Here is a 20,072-nt window from a genome sequence, read left to right as displayed (position 1 = left end):
CTTTGCAGGCAAATACCTTAACCGCTAAGCCATCTCTCCAGTCCCTGGCTCAGGACATTCTACTGGCTGGTTCCAGCCTGGGCATGCAGCCCTCCCTGCCTGGCAGGAGTTACATGAAGAGGTATTTTTGGAAGGTGCAGAAATTCTGGAGCCACTTGGAAAATGCCTGCTCAGAGGTTGGGCTGGATTTTCATTTTAAAATGATGATGTGGCTGAGGGGACTGACCTGGCCGCTTTTCTAGGATCTAGGGGTGGGGAAAGTAAAGAAGCATGCTCACTTTTCTCTTTTCCTTTCAAATTGTGTTACAAAGCTTTGCCTCCAACCTGTCTATTCCACAAGCCCCAAGAGAACAGTGAAGTGACTCCTACCGCTCACGGCCTTTTCATATTATTTGCAGGTAAGTGAGGGCTTTTGGTTTTCTTTAAGATGAGGGAAAGCTTAGCCCTTGCTTCCCTCCCATCTTGGGTCTTGGCTCTGGTTCCCTCACTTCCTTTCCTGGCAGGTCCCCGAGTGACCCCAGTGCCATCCTATTCTTTGCTTTGCCTTGTCCTCCATGAACAGCTGAAGATTTTCTTATTTATTTATCTACCTATTCATCACCCATCCATCCATCAATCCCTCATCCACCGTTGCATGTGCTAGGATGGGGTGGAGAGTTGGACAGGCAACCATCTCCTGACATCATCATTTCTGTGCACTTTTAAGAACCCCCTTTGGTGAGCCGGGCATGGTGGCGCGTGCCTTTAATCCCAGCACTCGGGAGGCAGAGGTAGGAGGATTGCCATGAGTTCGAGGCCACTCTGAGACTACACAGTGAATTCCAGGTCAGCCTGGGCCAGAGTGAAACCCCTACCTTGAAAAATAAAAACCCTTTGGGCCCACATTTATATCTGCACCTCTACACCTTTCTTTATCTCACAAACCATAGCTGTTCTCTCTACTTTCTCCGTGAAAGTGCTTTGGAACTCTCTTCTCTGTCCCACCTCCCAGGAATGGCAAATCTTGGAACCTAAGTTTTCCATTTCTGAGCCCCTCTGCCTCCTGTCTCTGCCACCATCCTCTTGCCAAGCCCAATCCTGAAAGGAAAACATCATGATGGGATCTGATGTTGTTGCTGCTTTGTTTTCAGTACTGGGGACTGAACCTGGGCCCTATCAATTCTAGGCAAGTACTCTTTCTTTGAGCCACGTCACCAGCCCCTCACTGGGGGGATTCTAGGCAGGGGCTCTGTCACTCAGCCGTGTCCTCCAGTTCCTCACTGGGAATTCTAGACAAGTGTTCTATTGCTGAGCCACACCTCCAGCCCTCACTGGAGGACTCAACCACTGAGCCATACCCTCAGCCCCTTATTGGATGATTCTAAACAGAAGCTGTACCACTGAGCCACACTTTCAGCCCCTCCCTGATGGAATCTTGCCAGATACTTTCTCACTGAGCTATACCCTCAGCCCCTCACTGGGGGATTCTAGGTAAGCCCTCTATTGCTGAGTTCTGTTCCCAGGCCCTCACGTAGGGATTCTAGGCAGGTTCTCTACTACTAAGCCCTAGCCCTAGCTGACCTGAAATTCACTATGTAGTCTCAGGGTGGCCTCAAACTTGCAGTGATCCTCCTACCTCTGCCTCCCAAATTCTGGAATTAAAGCTGTGTGCCACCACACTTGGCTCAGGTATTTAAAAAAAAATAATTAAATTGTTAAAAATTATTTATTTTCAAGAAGAGAGAGAGAAAGAGAGAGAGAGAGAGAGAGAGAGAGAGAATGGGCGTGCCAAGGCCTCTTGCTCCTGCAAATGAATTTCCAATGCATGTACCACCTTGTATACCTGGCTTCATGCGGGTACTGGGGAACTGAACTCAGGCCATCACGTTTTGCAAGCAATCACCTTTTATTCCTCTTCAGTTTTCCATCGCTATTGAGCCATCTCTCCATCCCCTATACTTTCACTTTAACTTTTGCTTGTGTTTTCAGTATTGTGTATCCATGCATACACATGTGCATGTGCCTTTGTGGCGCCCCACTGACCTGCAGCGGGGTTCCCTCACCTGTGGTACCCTAAGCAGAATGCTAGATGTAATACTCCATTGCTGCTCTGCCTGTTCTTATTTGAGCTCAAGTCTCTTACTGATCCTGGGGGGCTTGCCTTTTTTTTTTTTTTCCACAAACTCTGATGATTCTTGGGTTTCTGCTTTTCTATGGGACTGGGGTTACAGATGCATGTGGCCACACCCAGCTGTTTATGTGGGTCTTGGGGAGAGAATCTGAGCAGTCTTGCTGGGTGTTGTGGCACATGCCTTTCGGGAGGCAGAGATAGGATTGCCATGAATTTGAGGCCAGCCTGAAACTACATAGTGAATTCCAGGTCAGCCTGGGCCAAAGCACAACCCTACCTTAAAAACCAAAGTAAAAAAAAAAGACAAAAAGAAAAGAAAGAAAAGGGAACTTGGGCAGTCTCTCATGCCTTCTCAGGCCCTCATGCTCACACAGGCAGTGCTCTTAACTGCTGAGCCACCTCTCCAGCCTTTTTACTATTTTGACACAGGTCTCTAGGTTTCACACGCTGACCTAGAATTCAGTCTAGCATAAACAGGGTCTTGAACTTTCAATTCTCCTGCTTCAGCCTCCTGAGTAGGTAGGATGACAGGTCTTTACCACCAGGCTATACATTAAAATTTTTATTTATTTATTTACTTATTTATTTGCAAGGAGGGAGGGAGAGAGAAACAGATAGAGATAGAGAGAGAGAGAGAGAGCGGGAGAGAGAGAGAAAGAATGGGCATGGCAGGGCCTCTTGCTTCTGCAAACAAACTCCAGACACATGTGCCACTTCGGGTATCTGGCTTCATATGGGTACTGGGGAATTGAACCCAGTATGGCAGGCTTTGCAAGCAAGCACCTTTAACTGATAAGCCATCACCCCAGACCCCAGACTCCACATTCTTCTTCTTCTCACAAGCAAAACAATTCCAACAACCTTTCCCCCCACCAGGCCCAAAGTGCTGTTTTTTAAGTGTGTTTTTGTTGTTGTTGTTTTTTTTCTTTTTTCCAAGGTAGGGTTTTGCTCTGGCTCAGGCTGACCTGGAATTCATTATGTAGTCTCAGGTGTCCTCGAACTCACAGCGATCCTCATACCTCTGCCTCCCGAGTGCTGGGAGTAAAGACGTGCGCACCACCATGCCCAGCAGTGCTGCTATTTAGTTTGCTTCAAAGCTTCCCTATTCATCAGTGTGGCCCACAGAGACTTCCCTTTCAAAGGCGATGTTACTGTAGCAAGGAGAGTCCTCTCTTACACTCAGCTAGACCGTCTTTGGAGATGAATTCTTATTTTTTTTTAATATTTTTTGTTCATTTTTTATTTATTTATTTGAGAGCGACAGACACAGGGAGAAAGACAGATAGAGGGAGAGAGAGAGAATGGGCACGCCAGGGCTTCCAGCCACTGCAAACGAACTCCAGACGCACGCGCCCCCTTGTGCATCTGGCTAACGTGGGACCTGGGGAACCGAGCCTTGAACCGGGGTCCTTAGGCTTCACAGGCAAGCGCTTAACCGCTAAGCCATCTCTCCAGCCCTGGAGATGAATTCTTGAGGCAGTAGGTTTACAGAGGCTGGCCTTGGTGGGACAAGTTTCCAGGTTTCTTGCGGGGACCAGCTAATATTTGTCTGTTTCTTCCCTTTCTTTGGGGGCAGCAGAGGAAACAGGCTCTAAGCCTCTTGTAATTTAAAGCTCTCTATGCCTTCAGATGAGGTTTCTGAGCCTGAGCCCATCACCTGGAAGATTAAATAGATACACAGGAAGAATAATGAAAGAACTTACACTGAGTATCAGGCCTGGTAAATTACAGACGCCAGGCTCACTGGCGCAGGTCTGTTATCCCAGCTACAAGGGAAGCTGAGTAAGGAGGATCACAAGTGCATAACCAACCAGAGATAGTTGGTATAGCGGCACATGCCGAAAATCTCAGTGCTTCCAAGGTTCAGGCATGAAGATCAGGAGTTCAAGGCCATCCTCAGCTACATGGTGAGTTTGAGGTGGGACCAGTATAGTCTCAGCCTCCCAGGTTCTGGGATTATAGCCACTATATGGGGCTCTTTTGTAACGTTTTTTAGACAGAATCTCATAGCTCAGGCTGCCCCCTCTCCCCAGTATTGGGACTGAACTCAGGGCTCTGCATATGCTATGAAAGTGCTCCACCACTGAACTATACCCCTAGCCCAAGACCCTGTCTTGAAATGTTGAAAAAAAATAAAATAAAAGAAGGATCTGTGGGATATAGCTCAGTGGTAGAGCACCTGCTTAGCAAGATCAAGGCTCTAGGATCCAAAAACATAAAAATAAAGCTGGGCATGGTGGCGCATGCCTTTAATCCCAGCACTAGGGAGGCAGAGGTAGGAGGATTGCTGTGAGTTCGAGGCCACCCTGAGACTCCATAGTGAATTCCAGGTCAGCCTGGGCTACAGTGAGACCCTACCTCAAAAAAAAAAAAAAAAAAAAAAACCATAAAAATAAAAAATAAAAAATATTCACAGAGAAATATGTCATGGAGCCATTAGATGTTCATGTATGCTTGAACCATGAGTTTTTCTTCTTTAAATAAAACTACGTAAGTTGGGTGTGGCCATGTACATTTGTACCCCAGTCCTGAGGGGAGGTATGGAGACTGGAGCATTGGTCAGCCAGTCTGACCAAAACACAGCAGCTCCAGGTTCAGTGAGAGATTATGTCTCAAGATACCAGAAGAGCCAGGCATGGTGGTGCACGCCTTTAATCCCAGCACTTGGGAGGCAGAGGTAGGAGGACTGTTATGAGTTCAACGCCAGTCTGAGACTACATAGTGAATTCCAAGTTAGCCTGGGCTGGAGCAAGACCCTACATTGAAAAACCAAACAAACAAAAAACAAGGCTGGAGAGATGGCTCAGTAGTTAAGGCACTTGCCTGCAAAGCCTAACAACCAGGGTTCAATTTCCCAGTACCCACATAAAGTGGGATGTACAAAATGGCACATGTGTCTGTAGTTTGTTTGCAGTGACAAGAGGCCCTGGTGCTCCCATTTACTCTCTCTTTCCAAGATATTTTATTTATTTTCCAGCTGACAGAGACAGAGAGAAGAAAGACTGAGAGAGAGAAAATGGATGTGCCAAGATATCTAGCCACTGCAAATGAACTCCAGATGCATGTGCCACTTTGTGCATCCAGCTTTATGTGGGTACTTGGGAATAGGACTCAGGTCATTAGGTTTTGCAGACAAGCACCTTAACCACTGAGCCACCTCTCTAGTCCCCATTTGCATGCTCTCTCTCTCTCTCTGTTTGCAAATAAATAAATATTTTAAAAAATACAATTGAGGGGCTGGAGAGATGGTTTCCTGGTTAAGGCACTTACCTGTGCAGCCTAAGTACCCAGGTTCAATTCCCCAGAACCCACATAAACCAGATGTACATGGCAGCAAGTCTGGAGTTCATTTGCAGTGGCTGGAGGCCCTGGCATACCCATTTTCTCTACCTACCTATCTCTCTCTCTTTCATAAATAAACAAATAAAAATTTTGAAAAATACAATTGAGCCAGGTGTACGGTATAGTGGCATCCAACTGTAATCTCATCACTGTGGAGGCTGAGGCAGGAGCATGTGCATTTGAGAACAACCTGGGTTACACAAAGAGACCCTGTCTCAAAAAATGTAAATGAATCAAATAAAAACTACAAATGGGGGCTGGAGAGATGGCTTAATGGTTAAGCACTTGCCTGTGAAGCCTAAGGACCCCGATTTGAGGCTTGATTCCCCAGGACCCACGTAAACCAGATGTAAAAGGAGGCGCACACACCTGGAGTTCATTTGCAGTAGCTGGAGGCCCTGGTGTGCCCATTCTCTCTCTCTCTCTCTCTTTCTCTCTCTGTCTGTCACTCTGAAATAAATAAAAAATAAACAAAATATTTTTAAAAACCTACAAATGGGGGGCAACCAGGCATGGTGGCGCATGACTTTAATCCCAGCACTTTGAAGGCAGAAGGAGGAGGATCACTATGCATTCAAGGCCACCCTGAGACTACATAGTGAATTCCAGGTCAGCCTGAGCTAGAGTGAGACCCTACCTTGAAAAAAAAAAAAAATCTACAAATGAGTACATTGCATACAATGTTTTGAACTTTGTTTTTTTCACTGGAGTGTTTCTTGGAGTCTTGTCTTATAAATACATAAGGTATGTGGGTTGCATACCAATTTGAAAAGCAGGAAAAGGGGCTGGAGAAATGGCTTAGCAGTTAAGTTGTTTGCCTGCAAAGCCAAAGGATCCTTGTTCAGTTTTTCAGGACCCTCGAAAGTCAGATGCACAAGGGGGCACATGCATCGGGAGTTTGTTTGCAGTGGCTGGAGGCCCTGGCGCACCCATTCTCTCTGTGTCTCTCTCTCTCTGCCTGTTTCTCTTTCTCAAACAAATAAATTTTTTAAAAAAAATTTAAAAAAAAGGCAGGAAAAGTTTGGCTCATTCCCAAATGACTGTGAGCTCTGCTTCAGACCTAGCTGTTCCCTGCTTTTGAAAAGCTCAAAGGCTAGACAATGGATAGTGTGGCCTCAGGGTTACCTCAAATTGTTCTGTTCATGAGACATCTTGTAACAGGCCAAATTTTACTGGAGGGATATGTCCTCTGTTCCCATTGACTTTCTACATCTGGTCTATTGGTTTAGTTAATAAGTGCCTCTCCGTCCCCGCCTGACCTGGCTATCTAGTTTTATTATTTTTTTTATCAAGTCTTGTAGGTAGATAAAGGACCTCCTAGGCACTCTGGAATCTTCATCTCAGAGGTCTGCCCCTCTGCCCTGTGGAGAGAGGTTGGAAGGGGCTGCTGCCGGAGGTGATTTCAGTGATATTTGGTCACGGTGAGCTGTTTCATTGAAAGGTTCTGAAACGGAAATTTGTTTTTCAACTTTATTTATTTATTATTTATTGTGTGCTTAGTTTATGGTATGTATGTCGTAGGCATATGCATGTGTGTGTTCAGATGTATATGCCCTGTGCACATGTGTGTAGTAGAGGCAAGAGGAAGATGTTGGTGTCCTCCTTAGTCACCCTTCTGCCTTGTTTCCCTGATAGTCTCTCACTGAACCTGGATATTTTCTGGCTAGACTGGCTGACCAGTGAGCACCAGTGATCCCTCTATCTCTGCCCCACTTAGTCCTGAGGTTACAGGCATATGAAGACATGCCTGGCTTTTTATGGAGGTGCTGGGGATTGAACTCAGGTCCTCATGTCTGTCTAGCAAGCACTCTCACCCAGTTAGCCATCTCCTCAACCCCCTCCTCCCATTAAAAAAAATTATTTATTTGAGCTGGGTGTGGTGGCGCACGCCTTTAATCCCAGCACTCAGGAGGCAGAGGTAGGAGGATCGCCGTGAGTTTGAGGCCACTCTGAAACTACACAGTAAGTTCCAGGTCAGCCTGAGCTAGAGTGAAACCCTACCTCAAAAAACAAATAAATAAATAAATAAATAAATAAAAATAAATTAAAAATTATTTATTTGCAAGGAGAAAGAAAGAGAGAGAGAGACAGAAAGAGGGATAAATATGGGTATGCCAAGGCCTCTTGCTGCTGCAAATGAACTCTAGACGTGGAGTCGAAGCCAGGCAGTCAGGCTTTGTAAGCAAAGTGCCTTCAATACCGAGCCATCTCTCAAGCACCCCACTTATTTTCGAGGCAGGGTCCTGCCCAGGCTGACGCAGAATTCACTATGTACTCTCAGACTGGCCTTGAACTCACAGCAACCCTTTTACTTCTGCCTCCCAAGTGCTGGGATTAAAGATGTGCGTAACCATACCTGGCAGCTCCCTACTTTGAAAAATATTTTTATTTTTATTTATTTATTTGAGAGAGGAAAAGAGACAGAGTGAGAGAGAGAGAGACAGAGAGAGAGAGAATGGGCACGCCAGGGCTTTCAGCCATTATAAACAAACTCTAGATTCATGTGCCATTTTGTGCATCTGGCTTACATGGGTCCTGGAGAACCAAACTGAGGTCCTTTGGCTTTGCAGGCAAATGCCTTCACTGCTAAGTCATCTCTCTAGCCCAGCTCCCTATTTTTTTTTTTTTTTGGCATCTCATGTAGTCCAGGCTGGCCTCAAACTTGCTATGTAGCAGAGGCTGTCATTTTACTCCTGACCCTCTGGCCTTCACCTCACCATTGCTGGGGTTATAGGCATGAACCACCACACTTGGAGTTAAAAAAGAATGTTTAAATTACTTTGGGGATTACCCTTTGGTCTATGGTCACCTTCTAGACTGATCCCACCTTCTTTTTCTTCTCCCTGTTCCCTCTGTCTTCTGACCTTGGTCATTTTGTCTGGACAAACTTTCTACCTCAATCAATGGTCCACTTCCATTGCTCCAAAGCAACTTGGGTCTAATGAGATTGTCTTTTTCATTTGATTTAAAGCTTCCAAAGAATCTTATGGTGTGGGTTTTCTTAAATTTCTTCAGGTCAAATTGCTTATGAGGTTTTGCCAACTGAATAAAGAAAAAGAACAAGTTAGGCAGGCATGGTGGTGTACACCTGTAATCCCAGAACTTGGGGGATAAACAAAAAAGGATCTCAAATTCAAGATCAGCCTGGATTACATAGTGAGACCCCTGTGGCAAGGGGAAAAAAGCCAGAGACTGGAGAGATGGCTTAGTGGTTAAGGTGCTTGCCTGTGAAGCCTTAGCACCTATATTCAACTCTCCAGGTCCCACATAAGCCAGATGCACAAGGTGACACAAGCATGCAAGTTCACACTGCATACAAGGTGGCACACGTGTCTGGAGTTCAATTACAATGGCTGAAGGCCTTGGCATGCCAATTCTCTCTCTCTCTTGCATAAAAAAAAGCTAGATGTGTTAGTTCTTGTATATCAAACAAGCACTATAGCTAGGGATGTTAGTACCTTGTTACTTCATTTATATTTTGTTTTTAAGAAAAGGTCTCAGTATATACCCCAGTCTGGAGGTATGAAGCCTAGAATTCCTGATTTTCCTGCCTCAGTTTTCCAAGTATTGGGATCTCAGGCAAGCACCACCCCAGCTGGTTTGATTTTTTTTTTATTACCTTTTTTTTAAAAAAATAATTAATTAATTAATTCTTGTTTTTTTGAGGTAAGGCCTCAAGTCTAGTCCAGACTGACCTGGAATTCACTATGTAGTTTCAGGGTGGCCTCGAACTCACGGTGATCCCCCCACCTCTGCCTCCCAAGTGCTGGAATTAAAGGTGTGCGCCACCATGCCTGGCTTTTAAATTTTTATTTATTTGAGAAGGAAGAGACAGAGAGCAGAGGCAGATAGAGAGAAAGAAAGAATGGGCTTGTCAGGGCCTCCTGACCCCACTGCAAAGGAACTCCACACATATTGGGCCACCTTGTGCATCTGGCTTTGCATAGATTCTGGGGAATCAAACCTGGGTCCTTTGGCTTTGTCAGCAAGTGCCTTAACCACTGGGTCATCTTTTCAGCCCCTGATTTTTTTTTCACTTTTTGGCTATTTAGACTGCTGTTCCTATGGATAACCATATTTAGGTGTGGAATTCTTTTGATCTTTCTCACTCTCTAGAGGGTCAGACTTCATTCTTTAGGTAATAAATCTGCTTCCAAGAGAAAAGGACAGTAGCTTGTGATATGATAGCTAGATCTCTAAGCCTGTGCTGTCTACAAACCATGACAGCAGAGTTGAAATAATGACTTTGACAGAACCTGGTGTGAATCCCTTGAGAACTGCAGAAGGGAATGGCTGATTTTCACTAGTGAAATTTCAGTCCTTTCCTCAATCTCTCACTTCTCTTTGCCTTTTTTCTGTTTCCTAGTTGTCACTTCTTTTTTTTTTTTTTTTTTTTTTGAGGTAAGGTTTCACTGTAGCCCAGGCTCACTATGTAGTCTCAGGGTGGCCTCCTGAGTGCGTGCACCACCATGCTTGGCTTTTCTTTCTCTTTCTTTCTTCTCCTCCTTCATTCCTTCTTTCCTTCCTTCTTCCCTCCCTCCCCCTCTCTTCCTTTCTTGACATGGTCTCACCCTAGCCCAGGCTGACCAGGAAACCTACTCTATAGCCAAGGCTGGCCTAGAACTCATGTCAATCCTCATCCCTCAGCATCCTAAGTGCTGGGATTATGGGCATTTGCGAAAGCCAGAGGGCAACCTCAGATGTTCTCATTTATTATTTTTCTACCTTTTTTGCCTTAGGGTCTCACACTGAACCTTGAGCTTGCTGGTTTTTATTTATTTTTTTAAAGGTTAGATTAGCTGAACATTAAACTCAAGTGATCCTCTTGTCTTGGCCCCCTTAGTGTTGGGGTAACAAGCATGTGTGTCTACAACTGACTTTTTTTTTTTTTTTTTTTTTTTTGAGGTAAGATCTTGCTCCAGCCCAGGCTGACCTGGAATTCACTATGTAATCTCAGGGTGGCCTCGAACTCTTGGCAGTCCTCCAACTTCTGCTTCCCAAAGTGCTGGGGTTAAAGGCATGTACCACCACACCTGGCCACACCTGACTTTTTACATGGGTGCTGGGGAATTGAACTTATGTTCTCATGTGATTCTTACCCACTGTACCATCTGCCTTCTCCTCTGACTGTTATCACTTCTTTTAAAGTAGTCACCCTACTTAGCACTCCCCCCTTTTTAAGCCTATGCCAGTCTCAAAGTCATTATGTAGTGTAGGATGATCTTGAATTCCTAATCCTCTGGCCTCCACCATCTGGGTGCTGGAGTTACAAGCATGCACTATGCCCTCTGGCTCGTTTTGGAGGGGTTTGGATGAGGAAGATAGGGGTTTGTTGTTTGTTTGGTTTATTTATTTATTTTTTTGAGGTAGGGTCTCACTTTAGCTCAGGCTGATCAGGAATTCACTATGTAGTCTCAGGCTGGCCTCGACCACACTATCTCTGCCTCCCAAGTGCTGGCATTAAAGATGTGCGCCACCACACCCGGCTGGGTATTTGTCTTGTTTTAGCTTTTGAGTCAGGGTCTTATTAGTCCAGGCTGACTTGGAATTCATTACACGGGCAGGCATGGCCCTAAATTCCTGATCCTCCTGCTTCTACCTCTCAAGTGCTGGGATTACAGGAGGGCACTGCTGTAGTTGTTGGAATAGATGTCCCTCCCCTAATAGATTCCGGAGTTTATTAAAACTTCTTGTGAGACTACATGGTGAAATCCAGGTCAGCCCGAGCTAGAGTGAGGCCCTACCTCAAAAAAAAAAAAAAAGAAAAAAGAAAAAGAAAAATACCTTCTTGGATTTCCAGCCATCTGGATGGAGGAGATATCACCGGGTAGATGCCGGGGTTCAGCCCTAAGGTGTGGTGGTTTATTTGGAATTCCAGTCTAAAGATTTACAAAGTTCCACCTGAAGTTCCTAAAGTGTGTTGCGTGGTGTGGCTTTTGGGCTTTGATGTATGGCTTCTCTTTCTGTCTGATTGGTTCTTTAAGACAGAGCCAACTTCTGCCATTATGGAACGTCCCCTGCTTTCATAAATCCCTTCCTCCATAACTGTGCCTGGTCTGAAAGTTCATCAGCGACCTGAAGGTGTCTATTACAACCACCATGCCAGGTTTATTTTGGGGAGCTGGCATGGGGATGAGACTGGGTCTCACTCCATCACGCATGCTGACCTAGAACTCATTGTAGGCCAAGCTGGCCTCAAACTCCCGACAATCCACTTGGCTCCGCGTCCTGACGAGTATGATGTTCATTTGTCTGTTAATGTCCCCTGAGAAATGGAAGACTTCCTAGGACAGCTCGTCTGCTTGTCCTGTCCCAGGGTCTCAGGGACGAAGGCCTTCTGCACTGGCAACTCCTCCCGGCTCTACCCGCCTTCTCCACTTAAGGCCAGCACACCAGTTGCCGGGGCAACAGCCCGCCCCCGCAGGTGGCGACCTCCGGGGAGCCCCCCGGGGGAGTGCGCCACGACATCAGGCCACGCCCCTCGGCGCCCGCCCGACTAGCGTATTTGCAAACCCCGCCTCCGTCCGAAACAGACGAATCAGAAAGGCCTACACATCGTGCGGCCGGACGGCGGGCAGCCAATCGCAGTCTGCGTGAGATTCCGGTGTCCTGGAGGAGGGCTGGAGGCGGGCGCTGAGCGGGCGACCTCGCCAGTCGCTGCCGAGGCGGCCGCGGGTGCGGGTGCGCGTCGCGGGGCGGCGGCGCATCTCCGCGGGGCCGGGCGGACGCCTGGCAGTGAGGGCGGGCTCCGGGAGTGCACAGCCGTGGCCCCCAGCTAGGAGGATGGGAAAAGCCGCGGAAGCCCAGGATGCCGGCGAGGCGGCACGGCGGCGCCCACTGTCATCGCAGGTAACAGGGACGCTGCGCTAGCCCGCTTTCACACCCGGCTCCAAGCCCGGGCCGACTCCTTCCTGCATCCCACGAGTCCCCTCATCCCGTCCTCCGCTGGCAGTGGCCCATCCCCTTCTCAACACCCCCCCCCCCCATGCCCTGGTTGTGTTCGACCTCACTCCCATCTAACCCTCTCTTCCTTTCTCTTTTCGGGGCGCTTACTACCTTGTCCCCCGTCCCACTGGAATCTCACCCCAGCTTCACCTGCGCATGCTCACCCCGCATCCCTAAGCCTCATTTATAACGTGAGTCTCCCCACCCCTCTTTATTTTGGGAGGGCGGGGGCGGCAGCTCACAGTATAGCTCAGGCTGGCCTCGAACTCGTGGTAACCCTCTTGCCTCAGCTTCTCCAGTGTTGGGATGACTGGTGTGAGCCACCAAGCCCGGTTGTACCTTGTCACATTATCGTGTCCCACTCTGCCTCCTTCCTGGGGCTCCTGGATCATGCCCTTTTGCACTCTGACAGCTGTATTTCGCACTAGCTTCTTTATTAATCAACCGCTGTCACTTTACACTCCTTTCTTCTCTGAGGTTTGAATCTTCAGACACTTTCCCCACTCTCTGGAATGCCTGTCGTGTATTGCTTCATGTTAATTCCAACCTCCCTTTTTGGACAGTTTAAAAATATTTTTATTTGAGCCGGCGTGCTGGTGCATGCCTTTAATCCCAACACTCAGGAGGCAGAGGTAGGAGGATCGCTGTGAGTTAAGAGAGGCCACCCTGAGACTACACAGTGAATTCCAGGTCAGCGTGGGCTACAGACCCTACCTTGAAAACCGAAAGAAAAAAAAGTTTAAAAAAAATTTTATTTATTTGAGGTATAGATATATGGAGACAGAGAGCATATGGGCACTGTAGCTTTTGCTACTACAAGCCAGATTCCTGTGCCACTTTGTGCATCAAGCTTTACATGGATACTGGGGAATCAAACCTGGGCTGTCAGACTTTGCAAGTAAGCACCTTTAACCCCTGAGCCATCTCTCAAGCTTCCTCCCCCCTCCCCCTTTCTTATTTCAGGCAAGATCACCTACTGCAGTCCTGTAACTGACTATGTAGTCTAGGCTGGCCTTGAACTTGAAGCAGTGGCCTTTTAAAATTTTTATTTTGTTGTTGTTGTTTTGAGGTAGGGGCTTGCTCTAGCCCAGGCTGACCTGGAATTCAGTGTGTAGTCTCCGGCTGGCCTCTCTTTCTAGGCCTTTTATGCTCAAAGGATGGAGGGAGCAAAATCATGTATCCTGGGGGAGTCTTGACCCAGCTACCTCAAGAGTGGCATGGGAGGTGGCAGGAGAAGTTGGTGAACTCTGTGTGTATGAAAGAGGTTGGGCCTGCAATTAATTGCTTATGGCATGTATGTAGATATCAGGTCTGCTGTCTTTGTGTCATGTGCTGTTTTATGTTAATTCCGTTTGTAAAGAAGTTTTACGGTGCTGTTCGAGGAGGTTTGCAATATAATGACACTCCTCTCCCCTATCTCCCCCACCAACCTTTGTTTTAGGTAAGAAAAAGTCCCCACCTCCAAGCTGACAGTATCGTGAGTAAGCAGTGTTGCAGTGTTTACTTATTAGAAGATAGTCCAGAGAGCTACAGTGAATTGTCAGCTTTTAGGAGTGTGAAAGAATCAGTCAGGTTTGAATTTCGTTTTTTTTAAATCTAGTTTTGTTTTGTTTTGATTTAATTTAATTAATTGATTGATTTGACAGAGAAAGAGGGTGGGGGAGAGAGAGAATGGGCATGACAGGGCCTCTGGTCACTGCAAATGAACTCCAGACATGTTCGCCCCCTTGTGCATCTGGCTAACATGGGTCCTGGAGAATTGAACCTGAGACCCTTGGCTTTGCAGGCAAATGCCTTAACCGCTAAGCCATCCCTCCAGCCCAGGTTTGAATTTCTTGAATCAACAGCTGAAGGGTTCACATGTGCGCAGGAGTGAAAGTTCTCATAAGTCTTCTAGGAGTTAAAGAAGAATTACCCACCACTCTTACTCTTTCCCAGCACTCTTCTGGCTGTCAGAATAACAGAGTTTTTTTCCTAAATTTTCTTTTCGTGCTAAGGATGGAACCCAGGGTTTTGTACATGCTAGGCTACCACCATGCCACAGAGCTAAATTCCCAACTCACAATTTTTTTTTTTGTTGTTGTTTATTTATTTATTTACTTATTTTTGAGGTAGGGTCTTGCTCTCGCTCAGGCGGACCAGGAATTCACTATGGAGTCCCCAGGTGGCCTCAAACGCATAGCATGCCAGGGCCTCCAGATGCTGCAAACAAACTCTGGATACATGCTTGTGCCACTGTGCATCTGGCTTTACACGGGTACTAGGGCATCAAACTCTGCCCCTTAGGCTTTGTAGGCAAGTGCCTTAACTGCAGAGCCATCTGTTCAACACCTCACATTTTTTCTTTTATTTATTTATTTATTTATTTGAGAGCGACAGACACAGAGAGAAAGACAGAGAGGGAGAGAGAGAGAATGGGCGCGCCAGGGCTTCCAGCCTCTGCAAACGAACTCCAGACGCGTGCGCCCCCTTGTGCATCTGGCTAACGTGGGACCTGGGGAACCAAGCCTCGAACCGGGGTCCTTAGGCTTCACAGGCAAGCGCTTAACCGCTAAGCCATCTCTCCAGCCCAACACCTCACATTTTTTTAAAATAGTAAAATAAATACGACTTTTTTGAATTAAGCAGAATGGTAGGGTCAGGTACAGGTGACACAGAGCTGCATTTCTAGTACTGGGAAGGCTGAGGTAGGATCTTGAGGTCAGGGCCAGCCCAGGTTCCATTCTGAGATTCTGTCTCAAAAAAACCCCAGTCATATCAAACAACAAACAAAAGCATCTTTCTGGGCCTTTTACTATTCTTGCTGCATTTGCTTTGATGGTCTTAACCAAGTCAGCCGGCTTTCCCTGCTGCTGGACTCCTCAGAGCAGGCCAGAGAGAATCATGTAACAGAGCTGCCCTCATTCTGGGGATATGACACTTCAGATTCCACCTTTAGCTGTGGTATTTGGAGATCCTTTGACTTTTCTCCAAGTTCCTTTTATGTACTCAAACCTAGATTAGTAATTATGTCTTCACTACTTTTTTCTCTGACTGTTGCCTTTTTTCTTTTCTTTTTTTTTTTTTTGAGGTGGGTTTCACTCTAGTCCAGGCTGACCTGGAATTCACTATGTAGTCTCAGGGTGGCCTTGAACTCACAGATCCTCCTGTCTCTGCCTCCCAAGTGCTGGGATTAAGGGCATGTACCACCACACCCAGCTGTTGCCTTCTTTTTACTGTCATTTATTTATTTATTGAGGTAGGGTCTCACTCTAGCCCAGCCTGACCTGGAACTCACAGAGATCCTCTGACCTCTGCCTCCAGAGTGCTAGGATTTAAGGCGTGCGTCATCACACCTGGCTTTAAAAAAAAAAAATTATATTTTTGCCACCTACTTCACAGAAGAAATTGGTGCCTATTAGGCCTAAACTCATAAGGTTTTGTCATTTTTGCCCATTGCCTGTACTTACTTAATTTCTGAACTTCTTTCCTTTTATCTCAGAGGAAGAAGGGTCCTCCTTTAAAAGGCTCTCATCTTTGATATCTTTCATAGTATCTTTTTTTTTTTTTTCTCAGCACACACACACTCAGGTTCCCACCATCCAAAACAAAACAAAAAAGAACCCCCTCCCTTGATACTTCTCTCTTTTTCCTTTCTAATTAACTAGGCGTTCCTTTAGTGTGTTTTTTTTTTTCTGTTCCCTCTCTAATTTCCATGTGTGATTGACTTCCTTTCATGGCTTCAAATAGCATCTGTGTATTTGTGGTTTTCCAAGATGTTTATTCAGTCTTCATTTCCCTTGAAGTTTCATCTCTGTACTGGGTAATAACCCTGGTACTTCAAACATGGTTGTTTCTGCCCCTTGCCTCTATCCTTCATCCCTCTTAAGCCCACACACAGTCGTTTCTCCTTAGAAATCTTCCAATTAGCTCCTTTTCTCCTCACCTTGGGTCTATCACATATCCTCTTGTGACTGCAGATCTTTTTATCTCCTCATCGACAGAAGACTGGCTCAGGTGTTATGTTTTTCCTAAAGACTCAGCAACTGCCTTTGTGGGTCTCTTTACCTTGGGCTGTGTACTCAACAGTTCATCCTATTGCTGCTGGGATTACTTCCATTTCTAAAATATCAACCTGCGCATGCCACTTGCTTTCCTTGAAATTTGTCATCAGCTCCCGAACACTTAGCATAATGAGCTAGGCTGGCCAGACATCTTGTAGCATGGGCTTCCCCTCATCCTGACCCCTTGATGAACCAGAGCAGCAAGGAGTTAAGGAAGACAGACTGTTCCGATACAGTAGACTCAGCGCTGTACACAGAAAAGACTCCAGGGTGCTGGGGAGCACCTCCCTGGAGAGAGTGAGGGAAAGCTCCTGTCCTCTGGGTCTGGTATGTTTTCTGACTTCCCTCCTTGTCACCTTGGGACAGGTGACTCTTCTTGTGTTCCTTTCCATAGCACTCTGGGCATGCTGCCAACTCCATTTTTATTTTTATTTTATTTTATTTTTTTTAATTTTTTTTAAAATTTATTTGTTTGAGAGCGACAGACACAGAGAGAAAGACAGATAGAGGGAGAGAGAGAGAATGGGCGCGCCAGGGCTTCCAGCCTCTGCAAACGAACTCCAGACGCGTGCGCCCCCTTGTGCATCTGGCTAACGTGGGACCTGGGGAACTGAGCCTTGAACCGGGGTCCTTAGGCTTCACAGGCAAGCGCTTAACCACTAAGCCATCTCTCCAGCCCTCCATTTTTATTTTCCAGCCCTGTAATTGTCTGTTTTCTTTCTTCTTCTCTTTTTTTTTTTGCACATAATTTTTAAAAATATTTTATTTACTTAAGACAAAGAGAAAGATGCAGATAGAGAGAACGAGAGAATGGGCACACCAGGGCCTCTAGCCACTGCAAACAAACTCCAGACACGTGCGCCCCCTTGTGCATCTGGCTTACATGGGTCCTGGAGAATCAAACAGATGGCCTTTGGCTTTGCAGGCAAGCGCCTTAACCACTAAGCCATCTCTCCAGCCCCAGTACTTTTAAAAAAGCATTTTGGGCTATATGTGGTGGCATCAGGGCCTGTAGTCATTGAAAACAAACTCCAAACGCATGTGCCCCCATGTGCATCTGGCTTATGTGGGTCCTGGGGAATCGAACCGGGATCCTTAGTCTTCTCAGGCAAGCGTCTTAACCACCAAGCCAGGGCCTGTAGCCACTGCAAACAAACTCCAAACACATGTGCCCCCTTGTGCATCTGCCTTATGTGGGTCCTAGGGAATTGAACTGGAATCCTGAGGCTTCTCAGGCAAGTGCCTTAACTGCCAAGCCATTTCTCCAGCCCCTTCTTCTTCTTTTTTTTTTTTTTTTTGGTTTTTCAAGGTAGGGTCTCACCAGCTCAGGCTGACCTGGAATTCACTATGTAGTCTAAGGATGGCCTTGAACTCATGGCAGTCCTCCTACCTCTGCCTCCCAAATGCTGGGATTAAAGGTGTGTGCCTCCATGCCTGCCTCTTTCTTTTTTTTTTTTTAATATTTTTTGTTCATTTTTATTTATTTATTTGAAAGTGACAGAGAGAGAGGGAGAGAAACAGAGAGATAGAGGGAATGGGCACGCCAGGGCTTCCAGCCACTGCAAACTAACTCCAGATGCGTGGGCCCCCTAGTGCATCCGGCTTACGTGGGTCCTGGGGAATCGAGCCTTGAACCGGGGTCCTTAGGCTTCACAGGCAAGCGCTTAACCACTAAGCCATCTCTCCAGCCCTCTCTTCTTTTTTTGAGGTACTGAAGATTGAACCTAGTGCTTACACATCCTTTGCAAGCCCTGCATTACTGAACTGTATCCCCAAGCCTGTTTTCATACTGTTCTCCCATCTCTACTTAGTATTAGTGGTAAGTCCAGAATCAAAAGGGATTTTTTTTTTCCCTGAGGTAGGGTCTCACTCTAGCTCATACTGACCTGGAATTTACTCTGTAGTCCCAGGATGACCCTGAACTCATAGCGATCCTCCTACCTCTGCCTCCCAAGTGCTGGGATTAGTGTACCACCACACCCAGCTCAAAGAGATTTAAAAAATATTTTATTATTTGCAATGAAAAAGAGAATGAGAATGGGCACACCAGGGCCTCTTGGCACTGCAGATGAATTTTAGATGCATGGGCCACTTTGTGCATCTGGCTTTAAGTGGGTTGTGTGGAATCCAACCTGGGCCATTGGGCTTTGCAAGCAAGTGCCTTTAACCGCTGAGCCATCTCCTCTCAAAATGGATTTATATATAGATATACACTATATATTCATATATATATATATATGCATATATATATGAATGATATATATGTGTGTGTGTACACACATATATATATATATATATACACATATATGTATATATATATGTATGTATGTGTAAGAGAGAGAGAATGAGTGTGCCAGGGCCTCCAGCTGCTGCAAATGAACCCCAGACACATGCGCCACCTTATGCATCTGGTTTATGTGGGTCCTGAGGATTTGAACCTGGGTCTTTTGGCTTTGCAGGCAAGCACTTTAACTGCTAAGCCATCTCTCCAGCCCCTAAATTTTTGTGTGTGTGTGAGAAAGAACAAGAGCATGTGCATGAGTTCATTATAGAAAAAGAGTGAGAGACAGAGGACAGAGGGCCTCTAGCCACTGCAATCGGACTCCAGACACATGTGCTACCTTGAGCACATGTGTCACCGTGTGTGGGTTCTGGGAAGTCAAACCAGGGTCCTTTGGCCTTGCAGGCAAGCACCTTAACCGCTAAGCCATCTCTCTAGCCCATTTTTGTTTATTTGTTTTTCCAAGGTAGGGTCTCACTCTAGCTCAGGCTGACCTGGAATTCACTATGTAGTTTCAGGGAGGCCAAAGACTCATGGCAGTCCTCCTATCTCTTCCTCCTGCGTGCTGGGATTAAAGGCATGCACCACCATGCCCAGCTCCTTTTAAAAAAAAAAAAAAAATTATTTATTTATTTATTTGAGAGTGACAGAGAGAAAGAGGCAGATAGATAGATAGAGAATGGGCATACCAGGGCCTCTAGCCACTGCAAAGGACCTCCATACATATGCGCTCTTTATGCATCTGGCTAATGTGGGTCCTGGGGAATCAAGCCTTGAACCGGGGTCCTTAGGCTTGAAAGGCAAGCGCTTAACCGCTAAGCCATCTCTCCAGCCCTAAAAATATTTTATTTTTATTTATTTATTTGAGAGAGAGAGATACCAAAATAGGCAGGGAGAGAGAGAGAGAGAGAGAGAGAACATGCCAGGGCCTCCGGCCACTGCAAACAAACTCCAGATGTGTGCGCCCCCTTGTGCATCTGGCTTATGTGGGTCCTGGAGAATCAAACCTGGGTCCTTTGGCTTTTCAGGCAAGCACCTTGACTGCTAAGCCATCTCTCCAGACCCATTGTTTTCCTGTTGCTGTCTACTGTCATAATACCTGTGATTGCCACATGTACTTGCTTACTTACAATGTCTTTCTCAGCCCTAAGGGTAGGACTTTGGAATCAAGATGAGTTTTGATCCATATTTGTATCTTCTACTGTGACAGGTAACAAGACTGGATTTTGTGAACAGATAGATATGTTTTTAAATAGATTCCTCTGATCCTCTGGAAGCATTGTGGAAAGGTAAGTGAGAGGAGGCAAAGACTGGGTGCATGGAGGTCATCACAGAAACCTAGGTGACAGAT

The 20,072-nt window shown here is 46.2% G+C and overlaps 1 protein-coding gene across 3 annotated transcripts in view; it reads left to right on the top strand.

Annotated features, from left to right (window-relative positions):
- Window positions 1-377: 377 nt before the first annotated feature.
- Tpst1 (tyrosylprotein sulfotransferase 1) overlaps window positions 378-20,072 on the top strand; it is a 102,622-nt gene continuing 82,927 nt past the window's right edge. Inside the window, exons 1-2 of one of the 3 annotated variants that reach the window (XM_045143371.1) lie at window positions 12,196-12,301; window positions 19,932-20,010. The gene's annotated coding sequence lies outside the window, so the exon portion shown is untranslated. Of the gene's footprint in view, window positions 399-12,173; window positions 12,302-19,931; window positions 20,011-20,072 lie in introns of those variants that run through there. The other 2 variants (XM_045143372.1, XM_045143370.1) reach the window with 2 other exon arrangements.

This window comes from Jaculus jaculus, chromosome 2 (assembly GCF_020740685.1).
Source record: "Jaculus jaculus isolate mJacJac1 chromosome 2, mJacJac1.mat.Y.cur, whole genome shotgun sequence".
NCBI classification, from domain to species: domain Eukaryota; kingdom Metazoa; phylum Chordata; class Mammalia; order Rodentia; family Dipodidae; genus Jaculus; species Jaculus jaculus.
The sequence above is the reverse complement of the archived record's forward strand: the minus strand, read 5'-3'. Positions and strand labels throughout refer to the sequence as shown.